Source organism: Rutidosis leptorrhynchoides, chromosome 4, assembly GCF_046630445.1.
Source record: "Rutidosis leptorrhynchoides isolate AG116_Rl617_1_P2 chromosome 4, CSIRO_AGI_Rlap_v1, whole genome shotgun sequence".
In the NCBI taxonomy this organism is placed as follows: Eukaryota; Viridiplantae; Streptophyta; class Magnoliopsida; order Asterales; family Asteraceae; genus Rutidosis; species Rutidosis leptorrhynchoides.
The window spans coordinates 435715700-435727185 of record NC_092336.1 but is presented as its reverse complement, the minus strand read 5'-3'; positions in this window follow the sequence as shown (position 1 = coordinate 435727185).

The window sequence follows — 11486 nt, the reverse complement described above, 5'->3', positions numbered from 1 at the left end:
AATTAAAATACTTAAATAATAATTGGATATATATAAATATTAGGTATAATAATAATTGTTTACTATTATTATATGTGTTAATATTATTTGTTATATAATAATTGATTTAGGTTCGTGAATCCGAGGCCAACCCTGCATTGTTCAATGTCGTCATATGTATTTTTACTACAAAATACAGTATTGTGAGTTTCATTTGCTCCCTTTTTAAATGCTTTTGCAATATATATTTTTGGGACTGAGAATACATGCGCTATTTTTATAACTATTTTACGAAATAGACACAAGTAATTGAAACTACATTATATGGTTGAATGGATCGAAGACGAATATGCCCCTTTTAGCTTGGTAGCCTAAGAATTAGGGAACATCACTAATTTTGAGAATTAGTACACCCCTAATTGACGCGAATCCTAAAGATAGATCTATCGGGCCCAACAAGCCCCATTCTGGAATTTGAAATGCTTTAGTACTTCGAAATTATCATGTCCGACGGGTGTCCCGAAATGATGGGGATATTTTATATGCATCTTGTTAATGTCGGTTACCAGGTGTTCAATCCATATGAATGATTTTTGTCTCTATGCATGGGACGTATATTTATGAGAAATGAAAATAAAAATCTTGTGGTCTATTAAAATGATGGAAATGATTATTTATGTTAAACTAATGAACTCACCAACCTTTTGGTTGACACTTTAAAGCATGTTTATTCTCAGGTGTGAAAGAAATCTTCCGCTGTGCATTTGCTCATTTTAGAGTTATTACTTGGAGTCATTCATGACATATTTCAAAAGACGTTACATTCGAGTCGTTGAGTTCATCAAGATTATTATTAATTCAATTATAGTTGGATGTATTATGAAATGGTATGCATGCCGTCAACTTTCGAAGTGAAGAAAGTTTGTCTTTTAAAAACGAATGCAATGTTTGTAAAATGTATCATATAGAGGTCAAGTACCTCGCGATGAAATCAACTGTTGTGAATCGTTTATAATGTATATGAATGGATCCTTTCAAGTTCCATGGGTATCAAGTAAATTTCAAAATCATTTCCCAAAATGTTTAACGTACACCCCCGGTAATATGTGTCGGCACTCAATAGGTTCCCGTTGGCCACCTCAATGGCATTAGTAGTATCTAGGGGGAGTGATGGAGTGCTAAGAGTATGAACCAAAGTCTTGGATATAAAACATTTATCGACACCCGAATCGAATAAGCAAGAAACATAAGATTTGTTGAGAAGAAACGTACCCGTGACTAGTTCATTGTCATCTCTGGCCTCTTGGGAGTTAATGTTGAAAGCTCAGCCGCGTGTGTTAGGGTTGGCTTTCTTCTTCGGACATGCATTTGTAAAATGACCCGTTTGGCCACATTCAAAACAAGCACCCGGTTTTAGTGCATTGGGCCCTTTTTGAGCGACGGGGGCGGTACTTCTACAATCGTTGGCCACATGACCACTCCTTTGGCACCGGTGGCAAAATGATTTGTCACATTCACCTTAGTGATGTTTGTGGCATTTGTTGCAAAAAGGTTTATTTCCGCCATAACTTTTCTTGGCGTCAGAGGTGAAAGGCTTTTTGGTGAATTTGTTGTTGTAGTTGCTTGATTGGGAGGCTTCCCATTTTCTTTTGTTGCTACCCGATTTATCCTCGACTTTAGGTGCCGGTACTACGATTTCGTCCACCGTTTCTATCAATTTTCGGGCCATATTCAAAGCTTCTTGATGATTAGTGGGTTTGGATGACATTACCCCATGTTTGATGCTCTTTAGAAGACCAGCCATGTAAAGTTCAACCCTTGAAGACTCGAGGTTCACAAGGTTTGGGCACATCAAGGCTAATTCAGAAAATCGTTGATTATAAGCCTTGAGATCGTTTCCGACCGCTTTTAAAGTTCTTAGATCTTGTTCAAGCTTTCGGGTTTCTTCACGAGGGAAATATTTGATGATCATCTTTTCCCTTAAATCAGCCCAAGAGAGGGCGTGGGCTTCATCGGTTCCCACCGATTGTACATAGGTGATCCACCAAGTGAGAGTGACACTGGCGAAAGTGTGAGTGGAGTACTTGACCTTGTCTTGGTCCCGAAAACCGCTTATGCTAAAGACGGCTTCCGTTTGCTCAAACCATTGGGTGAGCACAACCGGTCCCCCGGTTCCATCGAAGGTGTGAGGTTTGCACCCCATGAAAGCTTTATAGGAGCATCCCACGTTTGAGTTACCGGCTCCATTGTTGTTGTTGTTGTTGTTGTGGTTGTTGTGGTTGTTGTTATTGTTGTTGTTGTTAGATGAGTGACCGGCTATGGTCGCATCCACGGCGGTGGCTATCATTCGTTGTAGATGTGACGACCCGGGAATTTCCGACCAAATTTAAACTTAATTCTTATTTGATTTCGACACGATGAGCAAAGTTTGTAATGTTGAGTAACAAAGTTTGTAAACCATATTCATAATATCATTTGACCTTCGACTGTGCTCGACGATTCACGAACATCGATGTATAAATATTAAATATTAATTGCATGATTACATAACATTAAAAGTAATTACAAGTTAAAACATAAATATTATATTAACAATGTTATAATTACTTTCATTATAACTATTAATATTAACATTAATAATTGTACTATTAGTTTTGATATAAAATATGTATAAATATATGTAATTTGATAAGAATAAGTAATATTAATATTACTATAGAAACATGTAACTTATTATATTTTCAGTATTATTACTAATTTTAAAATCATTAAAATTATTAAAATTATCATTTAAATTATCAAGAATCATTATTATCACATAGTAATGTAATTATTATTATTATCATAAAAGTAATACAACTTATTAAAATTATTATTAATAATATCACTTCTAATATTTTTACTAATAAGTGTATTTATCATTATTTTATAAAATTATTATTAACACTATTATTATTATTATTATTATTATTATTATTATTATTATTATTATTATTATTATTATTATTATTATTATTATTATTATTATTATTATTATTATTATTATTATTTGTATTATTATTATTATTATTATTATTATTATTATTATTATTATTATTATTATTATTATTATTATTATTATTATTATTATTATTATTATTATTATTATTATTATTATTATTATTAATAATTCTATTATTATTATTAGTATTCTTACCAAAATTACTAATATGAATGGATTCTAATAATAAATATATATCAGTAATTTATGTTATAGAATTTAATATAATACATCTATAAATACAGAAATACTCCATGTATATGTAAACACAGATACACTCCATATATGTATATATGTATATATATATATGTATATATATATATATATATCTATATATATATATATATAAATACAAGATATACTCCATATATGAATACAGATAAATAGGTATTCTGTTTCAAGTGATAATCGTTCGGTTTAAATTGTCTAAATAATCGATATATCAGTAGACCCCAATTCACAGACATTTCCAAAAAAAATCAGTAGCCATCAGAGTCGAACTTTATTTTTTTCTTACTGACTCCATTAATCTGTCGACATGTTCTGCTAAATAACAATTGACCTTCTGTGTCTTTGAAGAATTTATCTATTATCCTCATCCTCCTTATCAATTAAAAACTCCCACAAGTTGTAATGTCTGATAGAAAACAGAAAATCTAAAGTTTACAGATTCCTCTTCCCCTGTTCGTTGTACTTTTTGCCCAAAAATTGAATTCGAATGATTTATCAAAATCCAAAAATGTCATTGTGTTAGGAATCTCCTACTGAAAGTATCTACAAAATTTCATAAACCAATTCTTTATATCGAAAACGAATTCGCTAGTCAAAGTTTAAACGTATAAAGTCAAACATTCGTGTTCTTGAAGAAATTCGGAATCAGGTTTATGTTTCTGTTTCAATTGAGTACTTAGAAAGTTTCTAGTGATGATTAGAAATATAATTCGTGTTATAATTCTTGTCTAAAACGCTTTAAAAATCGAAATTTAAGATTTAGTTTATTTTTTTTCGTCGAACAGATAGCTGTTCTTCATGTATTTTTTTATTTTTTTTCTTTCTTCTTTTCAATTAATTTTAAGTAATCGTTTTATGCTCCAATGATAGAAAGAAAGAATGATTGTTTTGGTTAATTCGATTTTGGGTTGGATTGAATGGAGAAGAAGATGAAGAACATAAAAAACAGAAAGAATTGAATATATATATAAATAAAACGTGTAACGACCCTGGAATTTCCAACGTTTATTTATTAATAATTATTATTATTAATACGTATGATTAAACGAATGTACGTTATTACATTTACATGTTGCCATGATTGCCCGAACTTGACTTTTAAGTGCCCGAAACGTCTTTGTGACACCCGGAACTTGCACGAATAATATTTTTAGATATTATTAACATTCATGATTAAATTTATTAATCATTTTAATTAACTAAGGCTATTAGTTAGTTACTTGGGCTTTAATTGGTTTAACTTGTGATTTATTGAACTTGGGCTTTGTTTAATGTTAATGGACTCATGGTTTTGGGCTTATAAGCCCACCCTACATTTTAAGTGGACTAACTAGCCACTCTTTCACTTGTAAGTATCAATTAGATCATGAACTAGTTAGTTAAAGAAGACTTGGAATCTAGTTGCACACCTTCCCCATGCACCCTTAATATCCATCTTTTGTAAGCTTTTCATCCAAGTATCCAACAAACAAACTTCTCCCTCCATTTTTGCTGCAGCAAAACCGTGGGATTGAGGCTCCATATGGGGAGTTTTGATTTCATTATTCATCACTTCATTCATTTGCATTTCTCTCTCAAAAACACACACAAAATCCTCTCAACTTTTCCTCTCTTTTTCTCTCTAGATTGTAAGCATTATGAACTTCTTTTCTTCCTTTTCTTTTCTTACAAAACTAAATTTATACACCTTAAATCATCATCATCTTTGTTGTTTGATTACTTGTTAGTTATAGTTGTTTACTTACTTGTTGTTGTTACATACTTGTTACAAGAATCAACTTTCTAGTTAGATTCTTCTTTTATCTTGCAATTGCAAGAACACTCAAGAACATAACTTACTAGTTATGATTCTACATATACTTTCTTAAAAGATTGCAAGTTCATGTGTTGATTAAACTCATACTTGAAGTTCATGAAGTAAAATTTAAAGTTTACTTTCTAAAGATCAAACTTTGGTTTGAATCTTTAAAGTATGAACAAACTACATGTTTACTTAGTTACTTCTTCATTTATTGCACTTTAATTTCATGTAGTTAGTTTATATGGTCAAGTACTACAAGTTAGTCTTGATCTCATATCTCTTGAACAAATTAAGTTAACTTTGAAAGTTCAAGAACACACAAACAAGTTTTCTTTAAATGTAACTTTGGATCTAGACTTTTGAGTCTTGGATCTTCAAGATCAAACTAAGAACTATGTTCTACTACTTATGATCTTGATTAGTTAGTTTACTTTCAAGTTTGTAACTTGTTATTAGCTTTAAAGTCCATGTATGTGTTAGATCTAAGACTTTGATGCAACTTTGGTTCATCAAACTTCATACAACTCTTAAGTGAGTTGTGCTTCATGTCTTAGACTTGCACATGGGTTATGATGGTCAAGACTTGGTTAAGATGATGTAGATACATCAATGAGTTGTACACTTGAAGCTATATGCATCAAGGATGAGAACCATGATGAACATCAAGCACCAAGACCACCGGAACCCTTTTAAACTCACTGTTCTGTCCAAAACCTATTGACCTGATGATTCTGGAACAGACCAGTAAACCTGGGCTGTTCTAACCTTGATTTTTAGATAGAACTTTTCGAGTAGATAACTTTTCATATAAGACTCGTCTTAATCCGAGTTACGGTTTAGAGTCTACGGCCCTCCGAGCGTCACTATGTCCATTTACTTTTCTGTTTTCTGTGTACAGTTTCTGTTTTTCTGGTTTCTGTAACAGACCAGTACACCTGGGCTACTGTAACCTTGATTTTCAGATATCTCAGTTCGTGTAGATAACTTTTCATATAGGAATCGTCTTAATCCGAGTTACGGTTTAGGATTTATGGCCCTCCGATCGTTACTATGTCCTTTAACGTTGTGCAGAAATTTCTGACCTACTCGCACTTAGACCGTCGCCACGGTCAAACCAAGACGAGTTTGCTTCTGTAAATTTTACCACACTTAAGGGACTCATAGACGGAGCCGTGGCCACTGGTCTCACCTTAATTCAGTAAGGGTACAGGCCGTGGCGACTGACTGAAGTCAGACTTTGTTGAAAACTACTTTCATAAACGAAACTTACTTTACGCCTTTTGTTTGATGATGAATGATGATGACCCTTAAGACCTTAATTACATACTTTTAAACCTATTAAGACGATTTACTGACTTAGTACTATTTGACTTAGGTTGAGGACTTCGGACCATTTACTTGCACACCTTTCCCGACTACTACTTTACCGCTACATATCATTGTGAGTTATAGCATTCCCTTTTTACTTTAACTTATTTTGGGAACTGAGAATACATGCGGATTTTAGGTTTTACATACTAGGCACGAGTACTTAAACTTTATATATGTGTGGGTTATATAACGGCAGAAACATTCCCTTTAGCTCGGTAACGTTTAATCATTGGTTTATGAACCGGTGAACGCGAATCTTAGATATGGATCCATAGAGTTTGACATCCCCACTCGGGCTAGTCGCGCTAGCAGTCAACGAGTGTTTAATACTTCGTAAACATACGCACTCGCCAAGTGTACTTTCAGGGGGTATTTTAAATGTTAAGTTAGTTACCAAGTGCCCACGGTTAACATATACTTTATCATACTGTTTTGAAACGCTCTTTGTAGCACTGAAATCTCGTGGCCTACCTTACATACTGTTATACTTAAACTATAGCTCACCAACCGTTGTGTTGACGTTTTTAAGCATGTATTTCTCAGGTGCTCGAGGTTGCTTCCGCTGTGTACTAGTCGTGCTGTAGAACCCGCTGCTTAGAGTTGTCCACGCATGAACTACTTTACTTTGCATTCAAACATTCGTACTTTTGAACTATGACTTGTAACGACCATTGTGGTCACATACACTTATTATTTGCTTCTACTTAGTGAAGCATGCTTTTGAAATGTAAAACATTTGATGTCGGTTATGACATCACCTTTTTATCGTGAATGCAACTTCTTTAATTACAGCATATAGTACTTAACCTTGTAATGATCCTGTTGTTGATGATTCGTACACGATGGTTTTGTACGGGGCATTACAAAACGAGTATTAAATCAGATAAGCAGAGTTGGAAGCATGTTTAAGAGTGATTGCGGGCGAGCTAGTGGTCGTGGGTTCGAGCCTCATTATGGGCAATTCTTTTTACACAAGCTTTAAAGGGTATACACAACTATTTTTTATTTTTATTTTTATTATTGTTATTAATTATTATGATTATTATTTTTATTATTATTTTTACTTATATTATTATTTATTATTGTTATTGTTATTATTATTAGTAATATACTTTTATTATTGTTATGTATTTATTAAGTATTAGTATTAGTATTAATATTGTTAGTATTATTATTATGACTATATTTATAATAATTATTATTATTAACATTATTATTAACTATTGTTATTATTATTAGTATTATAATTATTACCAAAGTTATACGTAATATGACTATTATTATTATGAGTACTAATATCATTTTGTGATTATAAGTATTAGTAGTAATATTAAAGTAAGTAGTATTAATAATATTTATATAAGTATTATTATTAACCTTATTATAGTTATTATTATGAGTATCATTCTTAATGAACTATCACAAAAATTAATATCACTAGTAGTAAAAATAGTTATTTTATAGTTATTATTAATATTAGTGTTATTATAGTTATCATTAAAACAAAAAGTATCATTATTTTTAAATCTATCATCTTATTAAAAATTAGTATTATTACTAAGAATATTATTAGCAGTATCATAATTACTAACATCATAAGTATTATTAAAATTAGCACTTTACATAAAAATTATCATTTCTTGTATTATTATTATTATTATTATTATTATTATTATTATTATTATTATTATTATTATTATTATTATTATTATTATTATTATTATTATTATTATTATTATTATTATTATTATTATTATTATTTTTAAATCTAATAGTATTAATATCATTATCTTAGTATAATCAATAATATAAGAAACAAATGATAGTTATATAAACATATACTTAATACACATAAATAAACTATATTAACACCTTATGTATTAAAACATATAAAATGAATACATTTAATTAAATAATAAAATATATAAGTTATTAATATAAAAACTATATCAGTAATAATAATATATATTTGTTCAATTACAAGTATATGTTTTAAAGTATATACAAATAATATAGGTTCGTGAATCCGAGGCCAACCCTATAATTGTTCAATGTCGTCATGTGTATTTTTACTACAAAATACATTAGGTGAGTTTCATTACTCCCCTTTTAAATGCTTATGCAATATATATTTTTGGGACTGAGAATACATGCGCTTTTATAAATGTTTTACGAAATAGACACAAGTAAGCGAAACTACATTATATGGTTGAATGATCGAAGCCGAATATGCCCCTTTTTGCTTGGTAACCTAAGAATTAGTAAACCAGTCTACTAATTGACGCGAATCCTAAAGATAGATCTATTGGGCCTAACAAACCCCATCCATTGTAGCGGATGCTTTAGTACTTTGATGTTGTTTTATCATGTCCGATGGATGTCCCGGAATGATAGGGGATATTCTTATATGCATCTTGTTAATGTCGGTTACCAGGTGTTCAATCCATATGAATGATTTTTGTCTCTATGCATGGGATGTATATTTATAAGAACTGAAAATGAAAATCTTGTGGTCTATTAAAATGATGGAAATGATTGATTATGATAAACTAATGAACTCACCAACCTTTTGGTTGACACTTTAAAGCATGTTTATTCTCAGGTATGATAGAAATCTTCTGCTGTGTATTTGCTCACTTTAGAGATATTACTTGGAGTCATTCTTGACATATTTCAAAAGACGTTGCATTCGAGTCGTTGAGTTCATCAAGATTATTATTAAGTCAATTATAGTTGGATATATTATGAAATGGTATGCATGCCATCAACTTTCGATGTAATGAAAGTTTGTCTTTTAAAAACGAATGCAATGTTTGTAAAATGTATCATATAGAGGTCAAGTACCTCGCGATGTAACCAAATGTATTGTATTCGTCCAGATGGATTAGGACGGGTCATCACAGGTGGTATCAGAGCGGTGGTCTTAGCGAACCAGGTCTTGCATTAGTGTGTCTAACTAGTAGTTGTTTAGATGCATTAGTGGGTCTGGACTTCGACCGTGTCTGCATGTCAAAAGTTTTTCTTATCATTTTTTTCGAAAAATTACCTGCTAATCATTTTTAGTCTAGACACATCATACTGCAATGATTGCATGAATAGTGTATAGAAAAAATTCATATCTTAGCGTATCTGCTAATTCATATCTCAGCGTATCTGTTATTGTTACCTTTGCCTGACAGATTCCGTAGATTCCTCCGTAACTTATAGGATTTTAGTATTATATATGCATATATAAATTATGTATTTCAGGGTACTAATCTACACCCTATAATCTAATTCTTATCGAAAAATCCTTTACTCAATCGTACGAAATGGAGCTCGTCACTAGTTCAAGTTCTTCGGAACCCGACAGCTATTCCGACATGGATGTTCACCTAAGCTCCAGAAGCAACGTCACTAGAATGAATCAGCCATTCCCAATTCATCTTATGGGCTCGTAGTTGACTTAACCGATGGAGACGAGAAGAAGGCGATCTTTTCCACCCACCAACCTGCACTCTTGGCAAAGAATCTGAAGCACTTACCGGCGAACCCATTCGAAACACCATTTTCACACTCATTTCCTGAGTATCTCGACATGATTATATTCTATCCATAATTCTAAACCTTATTCATCCGCTCGTTCTGACCGACAATCATCCCGGAATAATAGAAGAAGTCAACGAACTTCGCGCTCGAGTAATCAATTTGGAGAATATGGTGCAAAACTTACCAGCTTCACCAACATCACCGGCACCAACAGTATCACCAACAACTCAAGTTTCAACATCCGAATCCCACACCTCAACATCTCATTTTGTACCTCGAATATAATCCTCGTTCTACATGACGTCTACATCATTAATCTTCGTTCGACATGGCGATTATGTAATCTCTAATGTTTTAGAGATTATATATTCTCGTTTAAACGGTAAATCAAATGAGTTTAATATCATATTGACTCATTAAATCTATGATTACATCTGAAGAAAATATATATGTATATATGTTTCATAAAGATTGTAATTAAAAATTCTTTTGTACAAACTGTTAATGATGAAAATATTTTAACGGGTAGGTAACACCCGAGGAATATTTAGATTTCACATTAATAAGTTACATTATACATTCTTCGAATCAGATTCAACAGTCATTTACTATCCTACTTACATCCACCGATATACGTATCCGTTCACCGCAGAATAACCATTTTCATCCAATTTCACATTTGGATTATGATTTACTAGAATCCAACAAGTGGCATAATGAAGAAAACATTGGACAAAATAAAAATTGTTAGAAACAAATAAATTAATTATGAGAAATTTTGTTAAGAATCCACGCTAACTATTCCTAGCTAACTGTTAATTCTGTATTACATTTTATTTATCACAATTTATTTATTGCAATTTAATTATCGCAATTTATTTATCACAATTTAAATTCTCGCAATTTTATTTATCGTCATTAAATTTCTGTTATTTATTTTACGCACTTTAAATGTCCGGACACGTATACAATGTTTGGACATATCATATCGACGCATCTATATATATTATTTGGAATAACCATAGACACTCTATATGCTGTAATGTTCGAGTTCGCTATACAGGGTTGACGTTGATTCTTAAATAATATATATACTTTGAGTTGTGATCGAGTCTGAGACATGTACACGGGTCACAGTACGTATTAATTAATTCAAAAATTATATATTAAACTATATATGAATTATTGGACTGTTAACTGTGGACTATCGACTGTGGACTAATAACATTGGACAATTAAAATAAATTAAAATATTGATTATAACATATGGAACTAAACATTTCTTCAAGTTTGCCACTTAATTTCATCTTAAATCTCGTTTGTATCATAACGATTAAAATCTACGTTCAAACTTTTCTTGATTCTTGAAAACACCTCAATCGAGAGGAGGAACCAACCGCACTTCATCTACAAAAGAAGAGATTGATGCATATAGTTATGCACCTGAAAACACTCGGAACTTGAGTAAACGTTTAACACATATCTGAGCTAATTCCTTTAGTGTTATTATTACCCAAAATAACTTGATAATTCCTT